The 27,912-nt window shown below is 39.5% G+C and overlaps 1 protein-coding gene and 1 long non-coding RNA gene across 3 annotated transcripts in view; one reads left to right on the top strand and one right to left on the bottom strand.

The window, feature by feature from the left end:
• Window positions 1-16,806, bottom strand: part of RAB27B (RAB27B, member RAS oncogene family) — a 180,025-nt gene extending 163,219 nt beyond the window's left edge. For both annotated transcript variants that reach the window (XM_060405294.1, XM_042239482.1), the window contains exons 1-2: window positions 16,743-16,806; window positions 16,536-16,610 (exon numbers count right to left, since the gene is read on the bottom strand). The gene's annotated coding sequence lies outside the window, so the exon portion shown is untranslated. The remainder of the gene's footprint in view (window positions 1-16,535; window positions 16,611-16,742) is intronic.
• On the top strand, window positions 138-27,912 carry LOC121817752 (uncharacterized). Its single transcript, XR_006057800.2, has 3 exons — window positions 138-397; window positions 22,188-22,293; window positions 22,676-27,912. It is a non-coding gene; the product is annotated as an uncharacterized LOC121817752 (long non-coding RNA).

Raw genomic sequence — 27,912 nt, 5'->3', positions numbered from 1 at the left:
TCTGAGAAGCTTACAGCTTCCTCCAGGGTGACAAGTAAGTCGGCACTACAAGCAATTGCCTTAGAAGGATTTCCTTCCAGTCACTTCCTCTAATCAGGAGGCAAGACTATATTAGACACTTTTCCCTTTCAAGTTTTACACATGAAAACATTCACTCTTCAATGAAAAGCCGTATTAACTTTTAGGCTGAAACATGCTTCTATTTGTAGCATAAGCCTGCAGGCTAAAACCAACCCCTCAAGACTGATTTTGCCAGAGGGAAGAACGTCAGAATTCCCAGAGCCTCTTTCCCTGAGCAGTTACATGCTGGAATTATGTCTTCAAAAATTCCAGGGTCCTTGAGTTCTTACCTGTTGCCACTTTCTGCCTCTAGGCAAGAAGAGAACCCAGTGGAGAGGTAGGTCACTTTTTTAATTTAGCAAAGGACTTGCAGGGGTTTTGCTTCAGCAGCACATGCAATGAGGTTGGAATGCTCCACAGAATCTTAGCATGGCCACTCTGTAAGGATGATACGTTAATTTCTGCAGATATATTTTATTAAGCTAGATGTACAACAGGGTGTGTAGTATACTAACTTTTGTCTGTATGCTTAGTCACTCAGTCGCGTCCGACTCTTTGTGACCCCATGGACTGTAGCCCACCAGGCTCCTCTGTCCATGAGATTCTCCAGGCAAGAATACTGGAGTGGGTTGCCATGCTTTCCTCCAGGGGATCTTCCTGACCCAGGGACTGAACCCAGGTTTCTTGCATTGCAGGCAGATTGTTTACAGTCTGAGCCACCAGGGAAGCCCATATTTGTTCAAATTGGCTTAAAAAACAGAGTAGGTAATAAAACTGATTAGCTTAGGGAACAGGAGAACTTTACAGATGGGGGCGGAACAGTGGAGGTTAAGCTTTCTTGGTGTAGCCTTATTGTTTGGGTTTTGAATCAGCAGGGTAATTTGTTAGTTATTCAAAATTTTAAGAGGTATCATAGAAAAACGTGGTCCCTCAATAATATCTGTTTGGCTAAGATTTGAAAATAATCGTGATGCCACTTTGTCCTCTGGTTTTGTATAGCAATAATATAATTCAATATCTATCACTTCTAAGACATGCTTCTTGTGAAAAAAAAAAAAAAAAACAACCACAATTAGGTTATGATCATGAGTAAAAACCTAGGTGGGATTTATGGAAAACAAAGACTAAGTTTTTAATCTTGACATTTTTGTCCTGAATTTCTCAGTTCTCTTTCTTCTAATGATAAAAATGCACCAGAAATAAAATTTCTAATTCATTATTTATATCACCAATTAGTAAAAAAAAAAAAAATCTAGTGAGAGCCTACTATATTTCGATGCATACATTCAAATCTTCACATCTTACAGATGATGGAAACCGTGGCTCAGGACATTTCAGTGACCTGCTCACTCTGCTAGCTTAGCATACATGCCTAGGCTTCGTTTGATTAGAAACTCCCACTCTGCCCAGAGGACCACTTAGCCACTCCCAAGGCATGATTCTGCTTGAAATCAAGTGATATGTTGACTGCAAATGTCCCACTGGTAAGCTGTGGAAAGTCAGGCAGGCATCTTATAATGACAAAAAGGAGAGAAGGTTCTTTTTTTCTTTTCCTGCTCTAACATCCAGATGAGTTATGCTACATTGCTGCTTATGATGAAAACAAGTTCTGGAAATGTGCATTAGACAAATGATCTGACTGTTAAAATGTTTATCCAGTGGATGGAAAGGATGTCTTATCATTTCCTTCCTGACCCCGCGGCTCTATAACTGTTTCTGCTTTGACATTCAGGCAGTTAGGAGGACAATGCCTATGAATCACTTCATCATCCAGAGCACTGGTTAATAAATGTATAAGATAAAATCACTCTTACGTGATGATCCTCAATATTACCGCCTCATGTAGAGTCAATCAAGTAACTGAACTTTAATAGTATTAAGCATGGGGTGAATTCTCCCCATAGACATGTGAAATTGCCACCAGACCATGTGCAAACCATAAAAGACAAAAAGAGGTAAAAGAGACTGTATCAAATTAAAACCTACTGCTCTTGGCAAAAAAAAGAAAAGAAAAGAAAAGAAACCTATGAAAATAAAATGAAAATCAGAACTAAACACACTCTCATCATACAATCCAGCAATCATGCTTCCTCCTTGGTATTTATTCAAATGAATTAAAAATTTATGTTCACGCAAAATCTGCACATGGATGTTTACAGCAGCTTTATTCATGATTGCCAAAACTTGGAAGCAACCAAGATACCCTTTAGTAAGTAAATGGATAATCCGTGGTACATCTTGACAGTGAAATATGATTCAGCACTAAAGATAAATGGGCTATCAAGCTATGAGGAGACACGGACGAGACTAAACTACATATAACTACGTGAAAGAAACCAATCAGCAAAGGCTACACACCACATGGTTGCAACTATATGACATTCTGGAAAAGGCAAGACTATGGTGACAATAAACAGTTCAGTGGTTGTGGAGGTCTGAGAGGGCAGGGATGAACAGGCCCAGGACAGAGGATTTTTAGGGCAGTGAGAATAGCCCTCGTGTACTGTAACAACAGATATAAGTCGTTATATATATTTTTCAGACCCACAGAAGGTAAAACAAGATTGAACCCTAAGGTAAACAGTGGACTCGGAGTGACAATGATGTGTTAGCGCAGCTCATCAACTGTAACGAATGTGCTACTTTTGTGGAGGATGTTGATAATGGGAGAGGGGATATGTGGGAACTCCTGGTACTTTCCTCTTAACTTTGGGGTGACCCTAAAACTGCCCTAAAAACTAGTCTTCTTTTAAAAAAAGACATAGGAGAGAATAGATCTGTAAAATGTGTATCTTACAAAGGATTTGCCTCCATAAAACATGGAGAAGTCTTACAACTCTATCACAAGCAACTTAACACAAAAGTGGGCAAAAGATCTGAATAGATACTTCTCAAAGGAAGACAAATGGTTAACGAGTCTAAGTAAAGATGCTCAATACCATTAGTCTGTCAGAGATGGATTCAATTTGATACGCAAATTAAATTCACAGTGAGATACCACTACACACCAACAGGAAAGCTTACGTGAAAATAGTAACAATATCAGGTACTAGTGAAGATAAGGAGAAACTGGACCTCTCACACATTTCTGCTGGAAAAGCAAAATGCAACAAACACAAAGCAAAATGTGCAGCTGTCATAGAGCTCAGCAACTGCACTCTTAGTTGCTCACCAGGAGAAATAAAAACACATTTCTACACAAAGTCTTGAAAATCAAGGTTCACCCCAACTTTATCATCCTCCCAAAGGAAACTTATGTAAATGCCCATCAATAGGAGAATGGATAAACAAACGGCAATATATTCATAAGATGAACCACTACTAAGAAATTAAAAACACAAATCTTTAAACCACCTCTACATGCAAGGACCTGGGTGAGTTTCAAAAACATTCCATACGAAAGAAGCCGTATACAAAAAGGTACAGACCATACGGTTTCATTTAGATGTAATTCCTGATAAGGCAAATGAATTTACAATGACCAACAGCATGTCAGAGGGAGTCTAAGGCCAAGACGGGTTGCAAAAGAACATCAGGGAATTTGGGGGGTGAAGATAATATTCTCTTTCTTGATTGAACATAAAGGAGTATACATTTGTCAAGACCCATTAAGCTGTAAATATAAAATAAGTCTTTGTTTTCTATAAGTACACCACAACAAAGTTGTTTTATGGGGAAAAAAAGGTTCTTGTCCAGGTTAGGCTCTGTCATAAAAGATGAAGATAAAAATATTTTTAAATTTTTAAAAAAACATTGTGAATGTGTTTATGTTCTAAAAAATGTTTGAGGTAGGGATATATTATATAAAATTCTGACTATAATATCTGGGATATAGCAGGTGGTCAATAGATAACTAATTTCATTCTTTTTTTCAGTTGTTTTTATGTGGAAGATATAAATAATGTTTTCAAAGGCAGTCAACTATAAAATAGTGAGAAATATATGGGAAAGGACAAGATTATGAGTCAGTGGTTAGTCATCGATGAACAATTAGAGGAGCTTAGTATTTGATGAAATCTCTTCCCTCTTGTGACTTTTAATATTACCTGGGTTTCAGAATGTCCTTGCTGTTAACCTTCCTAACTCTGGCATCTCTCGCTTTTTATTGTACTCGGCTGACTTCTAGCACACATTTCCTATGGGGCTTCCCAGGTGGTGCTAGTGGTCAAGAACCCACCTGCCAGTGCAGAAGACACAAGAGACTCGGGTTCAGTCCCGGGATCTGGAAGATCCCCTGGAGGAGGGCATGGCAACCCACTCCATATACTTGCCTAGAGAATTCCATGAACAGAGGAGCCTGGTGGGCTACAGCCCATCGCGTCACAAGAGTCAAATGTGACTGAAATGACTTATTGTGAACACACATGCACATCTCCTATTTTAAACATAATATTTTTAAGCAAATATCTTTGCTTTTCAATTTTGTCGTGAATTCCTAGAAGGCAAGAACCATGCCTGATACCTCTAATTTTTTATGGCTGATTTGTACCAAAGAAGGGAAAGGCTACCCACTCCAGTATTCTGGCCTGGAGAATTCCACAGACTGTAGAGGCCACGGGGTCGCCAAGAGTCAGACACGACTGAGCGATTTGCGCTTGCACTTGTCCTGAAGAGGCATTCAATAAAAGCTGAATATTGATGAGACTGATAACATCATCCTTGAAAAGCTCTTGCCTCATCAATATTATTTAATCAAATAAATTAGATACTATTAACTTACTTCCATATAAAATGAAAACCTTTTTAAAGAAATTCAACCAGATATTTTAAAGTCCTTTTCTTTTTCTTGATATATTTATAAATCTACAATCCTTCATTTATTTACTTGCTTGTGAAAGTTGCTCAGTTGTGTCTGACTCTTTGTGACCACGTGGACTATACAATCCATGGAATTCTCCAGGCCAGAATACTGGAGTGGGTAGCCTTTCCCTTCTCCAGGGGATCTTCCCAACCCAAGCATCGAAGCCAGGTCTCCCACATTGCAGGCAGATTCTTTATCAGCTGAGCCACCAGGGAAGCCATTCTTTACCAGGTAAGCCACCAGGGGAAAATTCACTTGCTTAGTCTCCTAATAAACACATACTGAACATCCTGACCTGCCTCTTGAGAAACCTATATGCAGGTCAGGAAGCAACATTTAGAACTGGACATGGAACAACAGACTGGTTCCAAATAGGAAAAGGAGTACATCAAGGCTGTATATTGCCACCCTGCTTATTTAACTTCTATGCAGAGTACATCATGAGAAACGCTGGACTGGAAGAAGCACACGCTGGAATCAAGATTGCCAGGAGAAATATCAATCATCTCAGATATGCAGATGACACCACCCTTATGGCAGGAAGTGAAGAGGAACTCAAAAGCCTCTTGATGAAAGTGAAAGAGGAGAGTGAAAAAGTTGGCTTAAAGCTCAACATTCAGAAAACAAAGATCATGGCATCTGGTCCCATCACTTCCTAGGAAATAGATGGGGTAACAGTGGAAACAGTGTCAGACTTTATTTTTTGGGGCTCCAAAATCACTGCAGATGGTGATTGCAGCCATGAAATTAAAAGATGCTTACTCCTTGGAAGGAAAGTTATGACCAACCTAGACAGTATATTCAAAAGCAGAGACATTACTTTGCCAACAAATGTCCATCTAGCCAAGGCTATGGTTTTTCTAGTAGTCATGTATGGATGTGAGAGTTGGACTGAAGAAAGCTGAGCGCCAAAGAATTGCTGCTTTTGAACTGTGGTGTTGGAGAACATTCTTGAGAGTCCCTTGGACTGCAAGGAGATCCAACACAGTTCATTCTAAAGGAGATCAGTCCTGGGTGTTATTTGGGAAGGAATGATGCTAAAGCTGAAACTCCAGTACTTTGGCCACCTCATGCAAAGAGTTGACTCATTGGGAAAGACTCTGATGCTGGGAGGGATTGGGGGCAGGAGGAGAAGGGGACGACAGAGGATGAGATGGCTGGATGGCATCACCGACTCGACGGATGTGAGTTTGAGTGAACTCCAGGAGTTGGTGATGGACAGGGAGGCTTGGCATGCTGCGATTCATGGGGTCGCAAAGAGTCGGAAACGACTGAGAGACTGAACTGAACGTCACTGGGCAAGCAATATGTTAAGTGTTGGAAACAGATTATTATCCACTCATATTCTAGAGAAAATATCAAATACAGCAATGAATTTATAATGGTGGGACAAATACATCATGAAAAGTGTGTGGGCAGGGAGAAAGATGATGCCAAGATAATATTCCAGATAAAGTTCAAAAGAAAATTTTGATCCATCCATTCATTATCTAATCTAAAATTCTGTAATCAAATATAATGCCATCTATGTATCTGAATGTGGATGATCTGTAATTGATACTATAAATAAAGGTTGAATTATTCAGACATTGGGTGTTTGCTCAGTCATGATGGACTCTATGCAACCCCATGGACTGTAGCCCACCAGGCTTCTCTGTCCATGGGATTTCCCCAGCAAGACTACTGAAGTGGGTTGCCATTTAGTTATTGTCCTAGGCAATGAGAGTAACTCTTTTTCTCCGATTACCTCAAGACCTGCAGTTATGCCCAAATTCAATAAGCCTATCCAAGGCTTCACTTTTATTTATAAGAAATTCTGTTTGCATAAACAGCCCAGAGAGTCAACAGTGAACCAGTACATTAACACGTGATTAGAAACTGACCTCTTCCATTTTGGACCTTAGTGGAAGGTCAAGGTGACTACTCTATAGGCAGCTTTTTTTCACAGAGGGAAACATTTTTGGCAATTTTGAATGAGAAGTAGGTCACAAGGATTTTATCTACTTAGGTATTTCCTTGTTGCAATTTGATATAAAAAGGTAATCTGTGCCAATCTGTACTCTTTCTTTAGGCCAAAAAGGGAAATATAACATTGGAAAAACAGTTCAAGTCATCACATCTTCACCCATTTGAAATCTCAAATGTTCATGTTACCTCTTTGGTCAGTGACCTTCTATATGACGTTTCCTTTAAGACATTTTCAATCCTCCACGACTCTGCTTTACCTAGAAAATCCCTCCTTATCCTCTACATCCTGATTTACATATTAGTTTCTTAAAGATGACTTTCTTGACTGCATCCCTTCAGATACATACCCAGCTCCAATCCCAACAGACTAGAAAAGAGTTTCCCCTCATATGCTCTCATGATACTTCTTCACAAAACTTACAGTGTTTGCAATTAATTGTTACTGTGTTTATTTTCTGCCTCCATTACCAGTCTGCACCCTCTATATGGGCAGATACTGTTTCCATCTTGTTTGTACAATAGGCACCTAATAGCTATTTGTCTGATAAATTAAATTTACATTTGCAACTTTACAATAATGAAATTCAGGGAACTAATGCTTTCATTTTGTTAATGAGAAATCCAAGATAAAGCAGTTCTCTGTTACATAAGTAATTCTCACAATTTTAAAATAGTATCCTAGTTTGATAATGTTTATTTTCCTTCTGCACTACTGAGCATTCATGTTAAACCTAGGTTCTATTTAACATAGAAGTTACTTTCATGGAAATATGTGTATTTCCAGTTTATCATAATTAAGCATGGAAAAATAAAATGCTATGTGAAGCAAAAGGCAAAATTTTCCCTAGATACTATGGCTGTTCTCTTTCTGTTTTGACCCTCCTCTTGTTTATCAGAAACATTCGCAACATCTCAGCTCTTATGGTTTCCTAACTAAATCAAATTTACTAATTTGAATGGTACATATTTTGGTAGGTATCACTGTGTGCATTGCTCTAAAGTGCATTGCTACCAAAATATATAATGTATCATATAATTCTCCTATTTTGGCATGACAGTCTCTCAGTCTTGTCCAGCTCTTTGCTTTCCCATGGACTGCAGCCCACCAGGCTCCTCTATCCACGGAATTTCCCAGGCACGAGTACTGGAGTGGGTTGCTATTTCCTCCTCCAGGGGATCTTCCCCACCCAGGCATCCAACCTGCTTCTTTTGCGTCTCCTGCACTGGCAAGCAAATTCTTTACTTTAGAGCCGCTTGGGAAGCCCTGATCATGCTATATATAAAGCCTATTTGGATAGCAGTCCTTTACTACTGAGTTTTATTTTTAGATGCTTATAAATACTGTCACAATTAAAACTGTCAAAAATTTTTCTGAAATTTGAAAATAAGGCAAAATGGTGGGGAATGTAACTGTTTAGCATCATAAAGGGTCAATGACTGCCTAAGGATTGTCTAGGCAGGCACAGTGCTATCTCAAAGAAACTTCCATGAAGATAGAAATGCTGCCCAGTACAGGAGCCACTCAGTACTAGCCAGTGAGCCCGTACAACCACCAAGCACGCGAAAAGAGGACAGTGCAACTGAGGACCTCAGAGTGTTAATATGTCCCGTTTTAATTAATTTGAGCTTCAATTTTAATAGCCGTATTTGGGACTTCCCAGGTGGCATAGCAGTAAAGAATCCACCTGCCAATGCAAGAGACCCCTGGGTTGGGAAGCTCCCCTGGAGGAGGAAATGGCAACCCACTCCAGTACTCTTGCCTGGCTAATCCCATGGACAGAGGAGCCTCATGGGCTATAGTTCATGGGGTCACAAAGAGTCAGATGCAACTGAGCATGCACACAAAGCAAAAAAAAAAAAAAAAATTAAAGAGTTAGTGGCTACTTTATTGCACGGTACAGGTCTAGAGAAACCTGATTACTTGTCTCATTTTTTATTATTAATTGAAGCACCTAGATTTAGTAAAATTGCTGTTAATTTGTAAAATTTTGTCCATTAGATATACAAATAATTTTTGCCCAGTGGAGCAAATAAACCCAAAGATTTTTGACCTGTTGGATATTAGCCAGTTTTTAAATCAGATGCAGGCTTCCTTGGTGGCTCAGATGGTAAAGAATTTACCTGTAATGAGGGAGACCTGGGTTTGATCCCTGGGTTGGGAAGATCCTTTGGAGGAGGACATGGCAACCCACTCCAGTACTCTTGCCTGGAGAAGCCCCATGGACAGAGGCGCCTGGCAGGCTATAGTCCATGGGGTCCCAAGACTGAGCGACAAAGCATGTGTGGGATATGCCTACAATGTGGGAGACCTGGGCTCTATCCCTGGGTTGGGAAGAATCCTTGAAGGAGGGAACGGCTACCCACACCAGTATTCTGGCCTGGAGAATTCCATAGACTGTATAAAGTCCACGGGGTCACAAAGAGTCGGACACAACTGAGCGACTTTCACATATATATGTATAAGTCTGATGCAGCAATTTTACTTTCCCATATCTTTCTTAATTTCCCTACATATATATATAATATCTCACATTTTCTCCAAAGTCATCGTAACATCTGGTTTCCTTACTAAATAATAGGTTATGTGAAATTGCTGACTTTTGTTCATTTTATATTTTCCAGAGGCATGATTATAAAATTAGACTTTAGCAGCTTTGGAGGTCACCCTTGAAAGCCCCTAAAATTCACTTGTAAAATTATTTTTGAGATTTCTCAGAGAACACTTGATAATCACAAAGATTTATTTCTTTTTTTTAATTTTTTTATTTTTAATTTTTTTTTTTTAGTTTTTTATTTTATAAATTTTAAAATCTTTAATTCTTACATGCATTCCCAAACATGAACCCCCCTCCCGCCTCCCTCCCCATAACATCTTTCTGGGTCATCCCCATGCACCAGCCCCAAGCACGCTGCATCCTGCGTCAGACATAGACTGGCGATTCAATTTATTTCTTTAGAAGTGAAAAAAATATTAGAAATAATTAGGTTTGTCAGTTTCATAGTTAATAAAAAGTACAATATTATTATATAAGAGCTGCATGGGAAGAATTGCAAAATCAAACAGAGACAGACTTCTTTAGCCTAATTTGCATAGATAAAATATTAATAAAAGTATTTCGTAAACCAGATGCTTTGGAGGGAAGGCTCTGGAGATTCTTTGGTGCCTTCCATAATATGTTCCTATCCTCAGAGAAAGCATTGGTCAAACCATTATGAAAGCCTATTAAATAATTCTGTTCCCCTCTGCTTCTGACATCACTGGTTGTTGTCATAAATTGACCACAGCCCATGAGTCTCATCATCAAACAGCTCTCTGTTTCTTGCTGCCTGCCTGAAGGCTCTGATGTAAGCTATGGGCTTGATTTGGTGTCTTCAACAAAGGCGGTCAATCCCAGAGCTTCATATAAGGACAGCACCAAGTACTCTTCAAAGAACAGACCCTCAGGGATAGGCTTCTAAACCCACTTGGCTTAGACAACTTTCCCAACCTCCCCGATACTAAAAAGGTTACTTTCAGCACACTAGGGACCTCAGTAGATTTGAGGGAACTCTAAAAGAGAAGATTTCACCTAAAAGCAAAGGTATTAGGGGATCCATTCAAAATGAAATGAGAGGGATCCATTCAAAATGAAAAAAACACCATTTAGATGATCACTTAGGCAGGAGCAATTGCTCTTTAACTGAGCTATCTGTTCTTTAGATATATAACTTTTAACATACGCATAGAATGATACAAGATTTGTATGAGTTTTTTCCTTGTCAAGACGTGAAATAAGGTCATTCTTTATCAAATAGCATATGCTATGTTCATACAAAGTCTCTCTGCCCTTTTCAGATTGAGAACAAAGCCGCTATGGACCTGAAATGGAATTTTGATCCAGCTAGAAATTTTGACAAATAGGAAATTGAGAATAATTTAAACTTTTCTAAAGCATAGCATTAAAATGGTCTGTCATGGGTCATACAAAGTTCTACAGTCTTAAATTAAAAAATATATATTTATAAAAGAAGTGAAGGAAAATAATAATTAAAAACATACATAATAGGATAAAACCTATACTATTTATGATGCAGATGAATCATTTTGGGATTACATCAATAATGAATTTGGTCTGTATTTATTTTACAGTGATTGAAATATTTATATATTAAAAACATAACCAGTTATGAGTCAACTGCAATCTTGAGAATGAGAATTTACCCATAGTTTTCAGAGTAAACACAATAGACTTTTGGCCTCGGAATGAGGATTGTGGACTTATTATAAACCAATGATTTCTTTATTTGCTTATCATGCAGATGTAGCTCATTGGAATGTGTATATATACATATATATACACACAATGTACACACCTATACACACAGACATATACTTGCGTCTGTTTGTGCGCACGTATATATTTTAGGGCTGCACACTGATGAGATGACAAAACTCCAAAACTGTTTAGGTGTGAGTCACTCCAAGTACCAGCGAACTATCGTTTTCATCAAAGAACCCCCCTCCTCGCTTCGCGCGTGTACGCTGGGCACTATGAGGCACCACGCTCATTTCACTGAACTTCTCAAGAACCTGTGGTTGACGTCCCAAGCCCAGCGAGCACAGCCCAGATAGGGCACATGTGTCTAAGTTACTTGGGTGTGGTCATCTCAGTCTGGCATTCCCTGGGAGGAGCAGCACCTTAATTAATCCCCATCAACCACCGTGTTGGTGGTTTCCGAGGAGATGATCAAAAATCTACCATGAATGCTTCTAACAAAGCTCCTCAAGGAGACTTCGTCTTGGGGAATTTCAGGAGTGATGCTCTTTTTTTCTGCTGTTTGCGAGAGTGCTATCTTTTCTCCTTCAACCATGTGATACAGAATCACCAATTTAAAGGAAAGGGCACAGGAGTGATAAAGTAGTCCAACACTTGTTTATGTGACTAGATACTCCAAGGAGTGAATTCACAAAGCTGTGATAATACTTCATAAGTTATTACAGAAATTTAAATTCGCTCTGGACATCCAACATGTTACCTTATTCTTCTCAAAACTCTGTGATGAAAAGTCATTGTTCTCAAAATTCTGTAAAGTTTTTATCAAGGGGGTGGAATTCTCCAGATGTCAAAGTTTAAGAATGAGGTAGAAAGGATTTAAACGGTGGCAGGTTTGCAACAGCCTACACTTTTTCTATTACAGCACATGCTCCCCTCTCCTTGGCTGCCGCTCTTACTGGGGCCCCTGATGATATATCACTTTTTCGGCAAACCTTCTAGACAACCACATCTAAAAAAGCCACCAAGTCATTCCTTATCATAGCTCTCTCTTCTCATTTTCAAGTTAGTAACTATCAGAACTATTCTGGTTTATCTGAAAGAAGCTATAATAATAATTTTAAAAGAACTTTAATAATCATGTGTTTCCCTCATGATAAGTGCTTGTTGCCTATTTCCCTTTACAAAATGATGGAATGATGGAGGCCATGAATGGTGGACATGTCTTGTTTACTGGTCTAAAGTCTGCACCTGGCATACACTGAAAAACCTATAAATAACTATATTTAAAAAGAGAATCCAAAAATATTAAATCCTTTACCAATAAAATTTTATACTGATTCTAAAGTGCAAACTAGAGTTATTGTCTTATATGCGGAGGAAAAGCAAAGCTCATTTGCAACTTAAACCCTTATGAAATCATGATTAATATCTGTCAAGTTTCCTTAGAGTTTTTAACTCCTTCCCTCAAATAAAAGACCTAGGGGTAGGGAATGAGCGTATATTAGTGTTGTCTCAAAACTAAGTCGGCCACAAAACAGTGGCAGATTTTATTTTCTTGACTCTAAAATCACTGGGTACAGTGACTGCAGCCATGAAATTAAAAGACTCCAGCTCCTTGGGAGAAAAGCTATCACAAACTTAGACGGTATATTAAAAAGCAGAGACATCACTTGGCCAATAAAAGTCTGTATGGTCAAAGCTATGGTTTTTTCAGTAGTCAAATATGGATGTGAGAGTTGAACCATAAAGAGCACCGAAGAATTGATGCTTTTGAACTGTGGTGTTGGATAAAATTCGTGAGAGTCTCTTGGACTGTAAGGAGATCAAACCAGTCAATTCTAAAGGAAATCAATCCTGAATATTCATGGGAAGGACAGATGCTGAAGCTGAAGCTTCAATACTTTCACCACTTGATGCAAAGAGCCCAGTCACTGGAAAAGACCCTGATTCGGGCAAAGACTGAGGGCAGGAGGAGAAGCGGGCAACAGGATAAGATGGTTGGATGGCATCACTGAGTCAATGGACAGGAGTTTGAGCAAACTCCGGGAGATGATGGAGAACAGGGAAGTGTGATGTACTGCATTGCATGTGGTCATAAAAAGTTGGACACAACTTAGCAACTGAACAACACAACAGCACATTTACATCAGTTCCAGTTGTGAGAACCAGTAGGGACAATTAATGTTTGGATGAATCAATTTGTCAACAGTGCACGACATGTATTTCATATTATTAGTGACCCTTTTATACCCAAAGGCTGTGTCTCATCTATGTAAAAGCTTTCTGCACCTACAAACATTTCTTTATTCGTAAAATCAATTTCTATAAACAACAAGATCTGTGCTTTCAAGAAAAGCTTCTTCTGAAAAAGTGATTATATGGATAATCGCTTACCTCTATTGCCAAATTCCAGCAAAATACATAATTTATCCCTCTTGTTTGCACAGCTGTAACTGCTGTGGACATGGCCTGCCATCAATACCCTCTTGTAGCCTTTCCTTTAGGTCTTTAATAAGGGAAAATCATAATTAGATATTAAATAAATTCTCCAGTTACATATAATTCCTATTCATTGTCGCTTGCATATTGACCAACAGATTCTGAAAAACTCAAGTTAGCACTGTAATCACTTTTCAGGACAAAGTGAGAAGGATGACGTGTCATTTCTTTACATTGCTTTCAATAACACAAGGAGATCAAACCAGTCAGTCCTAAAGAAAACCAATCTTGAATATTCATGGGAAGGACTGATGCTGAAGCTGGAGCTCCGATACTTTGGCCACCTGATACGAAGAGCAGGCTCATTAGAAAAGACCCTGATGCTGGGAAAGATAGAAGGTAGGAGGAGAAAGGGCAACAGAGGATGCGATGGTTGGATGGCATCACCCACTCAACAGACATGAGTTTGAGCAAGCTCCGGGAGACGGTGAAGGACAGGGAAGCCTGGCGTGCTGCAGCCCACGGGGTTGCAAAGAGTCGGACACGACTGACCCACTGAACAACAACAAACACAAAGTGCTTCCCACGGCTTCCCACTGGAAGTCAGCCCCCAGATGCATTTTCTGCAGCTTCTGCTAGGAGACATCTTTCCTTACTCAAAACACAGGTGCTCAGAAAACCAAAATAAAAGTAAACTGAACTGATGTGTCTTCTCTCTCTTTACACTAGTTTCTTGTAGGTGGTTGAATCATGTAAAAGCTATTTTTTTCTTTCTTTCTTAAATGTCTTTCTAAGCACCATTTCCATACCAAATATACTATATTCTTTAGAAAAAAATTCACATTTCTGTGGGCAAAATTGGTATAACTGGATTTGCTATCTGCTGAAGCTCTTTAAATAAAAATGTGTATTCAAAATGAATCTTTTAGAATCTCTACCTTACTTAGTTAGTAAACATAGACAATATTGACATTCACTTGGGACTCCTAGGCAGGGAGACTTCTCAAGGCCTAAGGGGTTATCCTCAGCGATAACATCACCAGATAGTCACTACTTTCACACTTTAACAAATTAGCTTTCTCTTTGGCATTTTATTCTGCAGCTTAAGCTCCACTGGTTTGCCAACAATTCAAGATTTCAGTTAAGTGCTGTCTTTTAATTTGTTTGAGCCAGTGGACTTAGTTTTAGAACTTAAATTCAGGAAGAAGCTTCAGATTCTAAGAAAAGTATCAAATTCCCAATAAGATCTATATTCTCAAGATTGTTTCCCCCTATCATCACTAAATTCAATGAGTTTTTAGACAAAAGTCGTTTATGATAAGACATGCATGAATATGTCATAAAACTGAAGATCGAGGATGCAAATCTTATGTTGGGCAAGAACTTTCAAACTAAGTATTAATTGCAAGAATCGAGTCATCATTCTGAACTTGGAATACAGAAAATGTTTTCAAAAGAGAGAGGGAGATATTTTATTATGGAATGTTCACAGAGCTATCCAGAATTTTGATATACCAACTAAAAATAAACTTTCAAAATGACTTTTGCATCACAAAATATTGAAAGGCTATTACTAACCCCAATCTGATTTCCCCAATTTCCACTAGAAGCAAGGCATTATCTTCAAAAAGATTTTCCCTGCTTAAGAAATACTACATATCAATATTAGCATGCTATTTTTATATACTTATATTCATTTGCATTTAATGATGTTGCAAGTTATTTAATATACACATTTGTAATTTTTGTTACATTTTGAAAAACATAGGTAGCATATTTATGGAGTAAATAGTCAGAATGTTAAAAATATACAAAGTACAGAAGAATAAAATAAGACTTAATTTTTCCCTCCCTCGTATCCTCTGTCCCTCTTCCTTCTACAAAACAGAGTTTTACGACTGTTTTCAAATGTTCGATATGTAACTAATTTGATATCTCACTTAAGGTATTCCAATATAGAAAATACAATGTACTTAATTTTTGAACCACTAAAAGTATTTTTAAAACTTATTTTAAAAACCATTTTCATTGAAGTCACTTTTTCACTATTGATGAATTGCTTTGTCTTAGTTTGATATTTTCTTTCCTGAAATAAATTAAATGACACTGTTTACCTTAAAATTTTCTATGAATTGATCATTAATAAAACTCAACATTTTATGGATTTTTAAATAAGTCTACTTATTACATTTTGTTATAAGAGTCTTAAATTTTATCTAATTTCTAAAATAATCATCTAACTCAACAATTTGACAAGGCTTTAAAGTTTTCAAGGAGTTTTTAATGCACAAAATTGGTACCAAAGCCCTAAAAAAGCAACTTCAATTGATTCGTAAAATACTTAGAGAGAATGTCCACTTTCCTCTGTACAGTCATCATCGTTTTAGGTTTTCTAACAGCAAACTACTCCCTTATCACACATAAGCAGAGTTATTGTTGAACAAGAAAGGGAATCCTAGATTTTTTTTTTTTTTAATGTCTCTGTGTGTAACCTACTAATTGGAGTATTGAGTATAGTATGGTCAAGAGAAAGCAAACTAGAATTTTCTTCAATGGCTTTTCCCTGAGAGGTACAGAATGGTTTCACAGCTTTCTGGTAATCCACATTTAAGATAAGAGTGTTTGAAATTGGAAATAAACCAAGCATAACAAAGACTCCTACACTGCACCACTGCAATGATTAGAAAGGACCATCTTGGAGCTTTGAAAACAGAGAGCAGGCAGTAAGCTAGCAGCCCGCAGCCCTGAGCAGAAGCTCTTTTCCATGAAAACTCTGTTGCAAACCCAGCTTCTCCTCTTGCAAACCCACAGGCTAGAAGAGGGAACCACAGCCACTCCAAAGTGGAGTTTCAGGCCCGTCATTAGGGCTTTCTGGCCCCGTCTTGGTGCTTATCCCTCATGAATGAAATATGCAGATAGCATCTTACAGTGGGGCTCCTGCAGTGAGGAAAGAAGGTCAGAAGACAGTTAACACAGCCAGCACATTAGGAATCTGTGACCGATGTACTTACACCTCCAAATGCCTCCAGATCTCAGCCTCTGGAAATATCTAGCCCATTTCTTTATGGCACTGTTGCTTGCATCAGCTGTGGAAATTGACATAAAATAATAGAGTGAGCCAACAAGTGCTGGACAGCGTTTCAGAGCATCAGATTCAGTGAACACTAAAGGCACATTGACGGTGTCCAAAATCTGAATGATAAATAGCAAGTAAATACCTTCCGATCCACCAGAAGGGGGAGGGACGCTGAGCTGTGACTGCCGCTGCCTGCTCGCTTGTGTAACAGCAGAGGCGGCTCAGCCCCTCTGACGGGCGGTGAAGTGCGCTGCCTGTGGGCGTCTGGGCGGTCCTAGCGCCTGCCCCAGGTTAGCACCCGTGGTAACTCGGGAGAGCCTCCCTGCTCCTTGTGATTCTTCCAGCTGGAGTCACCAGGGGTTTTTCAGGGACGTCAGCTCGTTAAGCATTAGGGCATGGGGGTCTGGGTTTGGGAAAACTGACCAGTACACAGGATCGTTCATGTTTCCAGATACTGCTGCTGAAACCAGGCGGAAAAAAATAAAAATGGTACAGACGATCTTGTCCGTTAAATAAAATGTGTTGATGAAACGTTAGAGTCAGAGGGCTTTTAGAGAGAAAATAAATTCCCACGTACACTATTTTGACGGCAACCCATGTCTTTTACTCCCCACACCTCCCTCTGCCCTAGCCCTGCCAACATTTAAAATGTAAAGGAGAGTAGGGGATTTTTAAAAGCTTGATAAATCTTTTTTTTTCTTATCATTTGCAAAAAGTATTTGTTACAGGCCTAAAAACTCCACGGGCTTCCCTGATAGCTCAGTTTGTAAAGAACCCGCCTGCAAAGCAGGAGACCCCGTTCATTCCTGGGTGGGAAAGATCCCCTGGAGAAGGGATAGGCTACCTACTCCAGTATTCTCAGGCTTCCCTTGTGGTGCAGCTGGTAAAGAATCCGCCTGCCATGCGGGAGACCTGGGTTCGATCCCTGGGTTGGGAAGATCCCCTGGAGAAGAGAAAGGCTACCCACTCCAGTATTCTGGAGAATTCCATGGACTATACAGTCCATGGGGTCACAGAGTCGGACATGACTAAGCGACTTGCACTTTCACTTAAAAACTCCACGTTTGGTGAGTTCTGTTTAAAAGTCTCAAAATAAATGCAAAGCAAACAAAATAGAGACCTCTAAAAACCTATTTTCTAAGAGACGCAAAACGTACAAAACTCCCAATAAACGCCACTCTTCATCCTTCTCTATTCATTTGCCCCACTTTTTTTCTCTCCGTAGCACCTGTTCCCATATGACATTCATTTTTTTTTTTAATTTAACTATTGTCTAACCCCCCCGCCCCCACTCCGGCCACTGCAACATAAGCTCTATGAGGGAATCTGTTCTATTTACTTTGATAGCGTAATTCTTTAAGAGCCTGGAAGATTACTTAGCACATAGTGTGTTAATCGCTCAGTGGTGCCCTACTCTTTGCGACCCCACGGACTGCAGCCCATCAAGCTCCTCTGTCCATGGGATTTTCCAAGTAAGGCTACTGGAGTGGTTTGCCATTTCCTTCTCCAGGGGACCTTCCTTACACAGGTATCAAACCTGGGTCTCCTGCACTGCAGGCAAGATTCTTCACCAACCAAGCTACCAGGGAAGCCCAATCCTCCATAAATAATTATTTGTGAAAGAATGAACTAGACACCAAGAAATTACACTCAAATAAGCAAGTACAAAAGTTAATCTCTTAACTGATTAAATTCAATTGGTAGATCTCTCTGAGCAGCTGTTTTATTTAAGGGGTTGAGTTTATATTTGCCTTTAAGAAGCTTATAATTTAAATGTAGAGGAGAGATATTAATCTATGTGTGCAATCAAACAGTTATGTGTGCATATAATATTTGCCATAATGGAATAAACAATGTAAGTCTGGATGTGCTAGTCTTGCTAGGGGCTTCTGTTTTGACATTATGAATATGGTGTTCAGCCAGGGAATTGGGCTGGAGAATTCAACACTGATTTCTCCCCCCAGATATAAAGTTAGAGTTTGGCAGGCAGTAGGCAGATTGGTTCAGTAGGGATCAGAATCTGGAAAGTGAACTGCAGTAAGATTTATTAAAAGAATAAATACAGGTAGTAACACGGGTTGCAAAAAGTCGGACACGACCGAGCGACTAAGCACAGCACAGCAACAGAGGTGACGAGAAGGAGGACAGGTAAGCGGCTGGTGCAGGCCCTGCATCAAAGCCTCAGGGAGTCAGCAGGATGGTCCAGCATCCATCAGGGGGTGGCTGACTTTTAGAGCAGGGGAGAGGGGCCCTCACACCTCATGGTCAGGAGGTCAGACCATTCGGTGAGAAACGGCAGCCAGTAGCAACGGCTGTACTCTTTCCAGTACTCTTGCCTGGAAAATCCCATGGATGGAGGAGCCTGGTAGGCTGCAGTCCATGGGGTCACCAAGACTCGGACACAACTGAGCAACTTCACTTTCACTTTCACTTTCACTTTCCACTTTCATGCATTGGAGAAGGACATGGCAACCCACTCCAGTGTTCTTGCCTGGAGAATCCCAGGGACGGAGGAGCCTGGTAGGCTGCCATCTATGGGGTCACACAGAGTCGGACACGACTGAAGCAAGCATTTCGGCCCATGACAAGGTTGCTGGTAAGACTAAGGCTCAGAATTCCGGAGGCCAAGATGGGAAAGAGAAGAATGGAAGGTCAAAGTAAGACTTTCCCTGTGGAGCACTCAAGGTAGGATTTTCTCTTAGGGAAAGAACATACCCCAAATGCACAGGGCCAGACTGAGCCCACCAGCAAGGGGGCACTGGTGCTTTCTAAGATCTCAGGATCTGGAGTTCAATCAGTCAGACTGATCTCAAGTCACATGCAGGTCAAGCAACTGAGACTGTGGTTGGGAGAACTGCCCAAAGAGAGAGGCAGGCAATCATTGGAGTCAAGTGAAGCCAGAGTCATTTGCCTCAAGGAAAGATAGACTGCTTTTTGAGCCCACAGATTAAGATTCACTTATCCATGGTAGTTCTTTCCACTTCTCAATTCAGCATGTTTTCTGAACTGAGATTCTATTTTAAAGAAGTTGACTAGCAGCAAAGGGCTAACGCACCCTCCAGAGATGCTGGTGAGAACACAAGTTGTGTGGACAGGACCATAGCAGGAAACAGCTGGCTGTGGTTGGTACAAGATGGAGGCAATCCCCCTCCACCAAGCATCTCTCTGTAGCCACTGTTTCTGTGCATTGGAGAGCCCTGAGAAATGATGCACTATGTCCAAGGCCGGGCCTCAGAGAAACACTGACATGTCATCTCTGTATGATACAAGTGGAGGAAAGAAGTGTCGGACGTTGCCGCTATATACATAGAAATTTATAAAGATTAAAGACTCAATCAACATAAAATAAAAGAATCTTCATCTAGTTAATATATGGAAGAATGGAGAATATACCTTCTTTTGATAAAAACATGGAACATATATCAAAATTGATCATGGACTAGGTCATAAAACAAGTTGCAAAAATATCTAAAGAATCGATATCATATAGACCATCTTCTCTGAGCAGAGTACAACTGCATACATCAGTGATGAAATGATAAATCAAACATTCCTATACAGCTGACAAATAGAACCGCACATCTGAATAACTCACGAGTCAAAGACAAGATGAATACACAAAGTTAAAAATCATTAGAAATAAAAATACTACATACAGGAGGCTATAAAAACATGCTTAAAATACATTCAGTCTTCAGTTCTTATATTAACAGATAAAAAGTCAGACAAGGAAGGAGATAATATATGTTATTAATAGGGATAAATCAATGCAAAAGAAAACAAATCTATAGCACAGAAATTTAGAACATAAAGAACCAAGAAAGCCAACAGTATTTTTTAGAAAGTTAAAGAGGTAAATATTTGGTTAGAATGGTTAAATATAAAAGAAAAAAGGTAAAAGACCCATTTAAGAACACCTTAGGAAATAGGTTTTTAGTTTCTTAAAAATTTTAACACACATTTGTCATATAACCCATCCATTCCACTCCTAGGTCGTTTTCCCAAGAAAGATGAAAACTATACAAAGATTTGGATATGAGTTTTCATACCTTTAGTTGCAATAACTGAAAATGGAAAACAAGATATTTTATATTGATCAAGAAATGAATAAGCAAATTGTCATATATTTGCCTAGTGAGATAAAACTCAGCAATAAAAAAGGAGTTAACTTATTTATATATGCAACAACATAGATTAATCTAGAAATTCTTACGCTAAATGTAAACAGTCAGACAAGGAAGGGTACATATTTTATGATTTTATTTATATATAAAATACGAGAAGATGCAAATTATCTATAGTTACAGAAATGAAACCAGAGTCTGCACGCGGGCAAGGGGCAAGAAGAGATTGCTGGGAACGGTGGATAATGAGTATGTTTATTATCTCGACTATGGTGATGGTTTTATAGAATTTACAGAAGTCAAAATTCCCTGTGTTAAGCCAAGTCCTCAAGAGGCAGATCTCACAAAAGGATCAGATTATAAGAGAGCATTTCGGGGGGAAAACCTGAGAGGAAAGACGTAGGGGAGATGAAGGAGCCTGGGAGGACCAGGACACCACCGTACCGTTTGCGGGAAATGGGAAAGCAGGATGAAAAAGAGGAAGGTCTTGGACAGGAGTATAGTTCTGAGAAGTGTTGGCCCGGCTGACATGGGTTTCTCTGGACCATCGGTGGAGCCCTGCGTCTCAAAGCAAAGGGGCTCAGCTCCTGGGGCACTGGATCACTGGGTGGGAGCCGCCTGGGGGAAGCGTGACGTTGGCCCAGACGCAGTGATCGGTTTCAGAGTGCCGCAGCTAGTGCTGGCAGCCACGTGCTCTCCCAAGCCTATCCCCTCATCAAGTTAGACAGTTTTAAAATGCGCTCTTGACTGTATGTCAGTTATGCCTCAATAAAATCATTAAAATGAGATACCCAATAGTGGACAAAGCAGAAATTAAACATAACAAGAGAACACTATGGACAACTTTATGCCAACAGATTTACAAACTTGGAAATGGACAAATTCCTAGAAAAAATAATTTACCAAAACTGATTTTTTTTTTTAAAAAAACAGGAAATCTGATTAATTCCAGTATTGAGAAAGACATTAAAACAAATGCTTGAAAAATCCAGTAAGCCTATTCATGGGATGATACTTAAGACATATATATAAGAATGGTCATGGCAGCAAGGTTTGAGTAATACAAACTTGACAATTTTTAAAGAGTCATGAAAAGGAGGTTAGGTAATAATAATACACAGAATAACAAAAGTGTAATCTTATACACAACCAAATTTTGAAACATACATTCAACTAAAAGCATAAATCCCAGAAGAATGAACATGATTACTGTAATAGAGACTATAATATAAAATTAAACAATATGTTGTGGTGGGCTATACATTTTAAAAAGCCAAGAATTCACACTTAGCCTAGTGATCATTTCTGAGTTGAGGTGGTGAAGTAGTATGTGTGATTTATCAGTAATGATCTAATTCTTGGGTTTGTGGGCATTCACTATATCTAATGCTTTTTACCTTACACGTACTTTATATTAATTCTTTGTGTGTAACAAATAATATATATAACATATTTTTTTTAAGAAAGAGAGAGAGAGAGAAGTCCTATTTCACATAGAAGAAACCATTTGTGGAAAGATACTGGAGCGGCAAGTTGGAGCAGTAATGTGGACCAAAGGGGAAACAGCAGGTGAGGTGAGGCGGGTGGGGGGGATGGGCACGGTTCATGGGTGTCTACGCAATACAGATACCAGCCCTATTAACATCTCGCTTGGCTGAGAAGATGGTCTTTGTCAACTTGACCTTGCTTCTCTTAACAAGGGCTGGTTAGTCATGCCATGTCAGCAAGCACAGCTCATGAGAGGCCCTTTAGTTTATTTTGGTTAAGCCTTTTAGGAGCCCGTAATCCAGAATCCACAAATCTATGGAATTTTCCAATTCCTCATGAAGACCTGCTAGGTCTTCAGTTTGGAGTTGTGTATAAGTAAACCGTTTCAATTTGCAACCTCATCTGACATCTCTCACTACAAAATTTCATTTAAAAACGTTTTTTCTCTGCTTGCAAAAACAAGGAATATTCAGTGATAAAGAAAAATGTGAAGATACAAAGAAGTATGAAGTGGATAATAAACTTCATCCTGGTGCCGATACTCAAAGATACATCCTGTTTAAAGACTGGTGTACAAACACATACACAAAATTGGAAATGTAGTAGGTATGATTTTAAAGCCTGTCATATGTCAAACTGGGCTTCCCAGGTGGCTCAGCAGTAAAGAAACCATGGTTCAGTCTCTGGGTTAGAAAGATTCTCTGGAGAAGGAAAAGGCAACCCATTCCAGTTTTCTTGCCTGGGAAATCCCATGGACAGAGGGGGTTGCAAAAGAGTTGGACACAACTTAGCAGCTAAACAACAAATTTCTTAAACTGTTGTTATTGTTGACGTTATCATTTTGTTTCTAATTCATTACAAATTCTTCAAATATAACATTTGGCAAACTATAATGCATGTCAAATCCAGCCTGCCACTTTTCTTTGTAAATAAAGTTTTATTAGAACACAGCCATGCTCATTGATTTTACATTGTCTATAGCTATAACAGCAAAGTTGAGTAATTGTGATAGTGACTTCACAGCTATTTAGCCTACAACTAGTATTTCTAGAAAAAGTGAAAACTCTTGCTAAAAACATAGTTTTCAATGGCTACATAATATTTCATTTTATGAGTGTGTCATAAATTAATGAATTTCTGACTATTGGATGTTTTGACTACTTCCAGTTTTTTCCTCTTTTGATTACCTTGGCTCACAAATCTTTGCATCCATTCTAAAAATGAACTTATTGAATCAAAGTAAATGTCCTCGATAAGGCTTTTGAAGCATGTGGTCCTCCAGAAGATGAACCAAGTGACAACACCGCCACTATTCATAACAAAACGACTGGAAAGGATACCCGCATCCACGGCACACACATTCTCAACACCTACTTTTGCTCATTTACTCCTAGAGGTTGTTAATGATCTTTAAGTCACAGTGTTAATGACCTGTTTTGGCAGATCTTCCCGATCTTTCTCAGGCCTCTGACATGTTGACCCTCTTTGTCCTTGGATCTGAGGCCCTCCAGTTTCCTGCTTTATCTCTGCTTACTCTGTCTGCCCCTTCCTCCTCCTAACAATTCTTTTTCCTCCAGGATCCTCCTGGAAATATCTCAAGAACAAACCTTGGCTCTTGCCTAAGCTCTCTTTTCTCTTAGCATTTACATCTGACCTCTTTTCTAACATACAGCTTTATAATATCCTGCTACAGCTGCCTACCTACCTTCATGTGGGCATTTTTTTTTTTTTTCTATTTTAAGCCAATGCAGGAGACACGAGACACAAGTTTGAACCCTGGGTTGGGAAAATCCCCTGGAGCAGGAAATGGCAACCCACTCCAGTATTCTTGCCTGGAAAATTCCAGGGACAGAGGAGCCTGGCAGGCTACAGTCCACGGGATTGCAGAGTCAGACACGACTGAGCGCCTGAGCACTCTCACTCCAGGCCTATCCTGGGGGCGCCAGAATGGTCTCCTTGTCGGTCTACTTGTTATAGTTACATCTTCCTTGACTCATATTCCTGCTTGATTGCTTCCTTTTCTAAAGTTCTAATGACATTAATTTCCTGCTCATAAATTTTCAATGAATTTATGCTGCTTACGGAATAAAGATAAAATTCCTTTCACTGGTATTTAATACTCTTCAAATTGTCCCTAACTTGCCTTTCAGACCTTCATTTCCTTTATCAGTCTTGTTTGCCAAGCTTTAAAAAATCCAACTATTCTCTATTCTCCAATCATGGATTTTTAAATCCTTAGATATTTTTGGTGAGTTACATATGCATAATATGTCTTTTTACCATTTACCCTAATGCTCTCTTCCTAACTCATTAAATCACACCCATTCTTCAAGGCCTAGGTTTAATGTAGTTTCTTTTACAAAGTTTTGCCTTTTCCCATCAGTCAGAAAGTACATTTCCTCCTATGAACTCACCACAGTAGCTGTATTTTTTATCCGTACCCGTCATATAATGCCTAGTACCTACATAATGATGTCTCCAAATATTTTGCTATTTGTTTTACACTAAATTACTGCATGCTTTGTACGTTCTTTTTCTTTGAATTTTCATTCCACTGTGGCTTCCATAAAATAGAGATATAATTAAATGAATGAACTGATTATAAACCCAATAGAGGACAGACTTGAAGTAACTCAATACCTTTCAATTTATCTAACATTGGAATAAAACCCAGAACATTATAATTTCAAGCCTTCTGATAGCATTGTGTAACCTATCATATCAATGGTACTATGTTTACTCACACACAAAAAACAGTACTTATTAGGCACGATATATCGATATATGTATCCCATAAAGGTAAAATATTAATACATGAAGCCAACCAGGCATGAATCAGTTTCTCTCTGATTAAACTACATGAGTAAGGGCAGCTATTGCTGATTTATGGCACTAAGTAGGTGGTGTGTGGTATGATACCTCTCAACTTGCGAGGCAGAAGCAGCAGCGCTTAAGCTTGAGGACCCTTCCCAGATTGAGTGCAGTAAGGACTTCTCACTCTATCCTGGATCATTTCATTAGACATAAACTAGATGGTGGGTTGCATTTTCTTATCTCTCTATAAAGATTTGTTTACTCACAAAATTCCAGATGACAGAGGGACAAGAGCACTATATTATACATAATTAATATTACTTATAGAATGTAAATATATCAGATGATACAGAAGCTTTTATTACTGCAGGTTAAAAAAAAATCCCCAGCATGGTATATTAGGTGTTTTGTTTTGTTTTGTTTTTTTCTGAACATTATAGCAAAAAGATTCTTTAGTAAGATGCAGAAAATAAAAGATTTATGTTACAAGACGGTTTTTGTCTAGGGGCCTTCCTTGTCCAGTTCTATAACCTTGGGTAAGTTACTTCATGTCTCTGGACTTGTGTTTCCTTACCAGTAAAGTAGAGGGGCTCAACGCGTTGATATCCAACATACTTCACACATCTTAACAAGTGGACTCAGGTCATCAGAGAATGAGAAGGCCGTTTCACACAGACACACTGCAGTTGCCACGGAAAAGCCCGTGTTGGATTGTGTGATTGCCACTAAAAACCTCTGTTAGAAGATCTCCTGGACACCTCTCCTGATCCAAAACTGAGCTCACATTATTCAAGGGCTTAAACAGAGCCTGTGTGCTGGCAAGGACCTAGATCAACATCTTGGGAATTAAATCTTCTTAGAAGCTGCTGAGCTGTAAAGGAATTCTTTAACATGAAAAATATACTGTTTTCTCTTTAGAAATGGCTATGAGTTCTGGTCTTCAACAGTGAAGTAGATACAAGGTTCTGGTCAAGGGCAAAAATTAATGGATGAAGCCCTCCTTGTTTCCAATGACTATCAGCAAAAGTTACATATTTTCCTTGAGTTTTTACTTAATCTTTCCATTTTCATTTATGTTTACAACAGTGCAATTTCAGAACTTTCTGAGAATCATGATTAAATCATCTTCTCTTTAGTAGTTATCAGACCAGTACAGAACTTTTTATAAACATCTGTTCTCCCCAGATTGCTTTTTATTTTCCTTATATTTCCAAAAATCCTGGCTGTGCCACCAGGGCCAGCTTTTTACCATAATTCCTTCCTCAAAAGTTTAAGTGAGTAAATTATAATAATGGTATATGCATGTGTTGAGTGCTGAGTCATGTCCGACTCTTTGCAATTCCATGGACTGTAGCCCACTAGGCACCTCTGTCCATGGGATTATCCCAGCAAGAAAACCGGAGTCAGTTGCCATTTTTCCTCCAGGGGATCTGCCTGATTCAAGGATCGAACCCGTGTCTCTTGCAGTTCTTGCATTGGCAGGGGATACTTTACCAATGAGCTATCTTGGAAGCTTTAAAACTTAAAAGAATTATAAAAATAATTTAGTTCAATTTCCCACTTTACAGTTATTACAATTAAAGACCGTGGAGATTCGATGGTTTAAGCTCACTGTATTAGCCTGTGTTTCCTAGAAATATTAATGCTCTGTGTTAGTTGATCAGTCATATCCGACTCTTTGCAAGCCCATGGACTATAGCCCACCAGGTTCCTCCGTCCATGGAATTCTCCAGGCAAGAACACTGAAGTGGGTTGCCATTTCCTTCTCCTAGTAATCTTCCCGACCCAGGGATCAAACCTGGATCCCTGCACTGCAGGCAGATTCTTTATCATCTGAGCCACCAGGTTACTTACAGGTTAAAAAGAGAAGGATGGAAAGCAGATGGACAATGACGTATCATCACGCGGACCACTGATTCCCAAGCTCAGAGAAACAAAGCTGGTTACTCTGCAGATACATGCGCTCAGCAGATACATGCGCTCAGCAGATACATGCGCTCAGCAGATACATGCGCTCAGCAGATACATGCGCTCAGCAGATACATGCGCTCAGCAGATACATGCGCTCAGCAGATACATGCGCTCAGCAAAGCAAGACGGCCCCAGACATCCGTACCACACCCCAGAAGAGCCTGTTAGAGAGAGGAGAAAGAGAGGGTTTATCTAAGGATCCTTCTTGCTTCTCTTTCATTACTCCTTAAAGTTTATTCCAAGGAGTTAACTCTCCCACACTTCCAGTGGCATCTTCTGAGAAAACCAAATTCCATGCCCTGTGGCAATGTGCATCAGTTCCGTTCTGTTCAGTCGCTCAGTCATGTCCAACTCTCTGCGACCCCATGAATCGCAGCACGCCAGGCCTCCCTGTCCATCACCATCTTCCGGAGTTCACTCAGACTCAAGTCCATCGAGTCCGTGATACCACCCAGCCATCTCATCCTCTGTCGTCCCCTTCTCCTCCTGCCCCCAATCCCTCCCAGCATCAGTCTTCTCCAATGAGTCAACTCTTCGCATGAGGTGGCCAAAGTACTGGAGCTTCAGCTTTAGCATCATTCCTTCCAAAGAAATCCCAAGGCTGATTTCCTTCAGAATGGACTGGTTGGATCTCCTTGCAGTCCAAGGGACTCTCAAGAGTCTTCTCCAACACCATAGTTCAAAAGCATCAATTCTTCGGCGCTCAGCCTTCTTCACAGTCCAACTCTCACATCCATACATGACCACTGGAAAAACCATAGCCTTGACTAGACGGACCTTAGTCGGCAAAGTAATGTCTCTGCTTTTGAATATATTATCTAGGTTGGTGATAACTTTTCTTCCAAGGAGTAAGCATCTTTTAATTTCATGGCTGCAGTCACCATCTGCAGTGATTTTGGAGCCCAAAAAAATAAA

The sequence above is a fragment of the Ovis aries genome, chromosome 23, assembly GCF_016772045.2.
Source record: "Ovis aries strain OAR_USU_Benz2616 breed Rambouillet chromosome 23, ARS-UI_Ramb_v3.0, whole genome shotgun sequence".
NCBI classification, from domain to species: Eukaryota; Metazoa; Chordata; class Mammalia; order Artiodactyla; family Bovidae; genus Ovis; species Ovis aries.
Note: the sequence above shows the minus strand (reverse complement) of the source record. Positions and strands in the feature narration are given on the sequence as shown.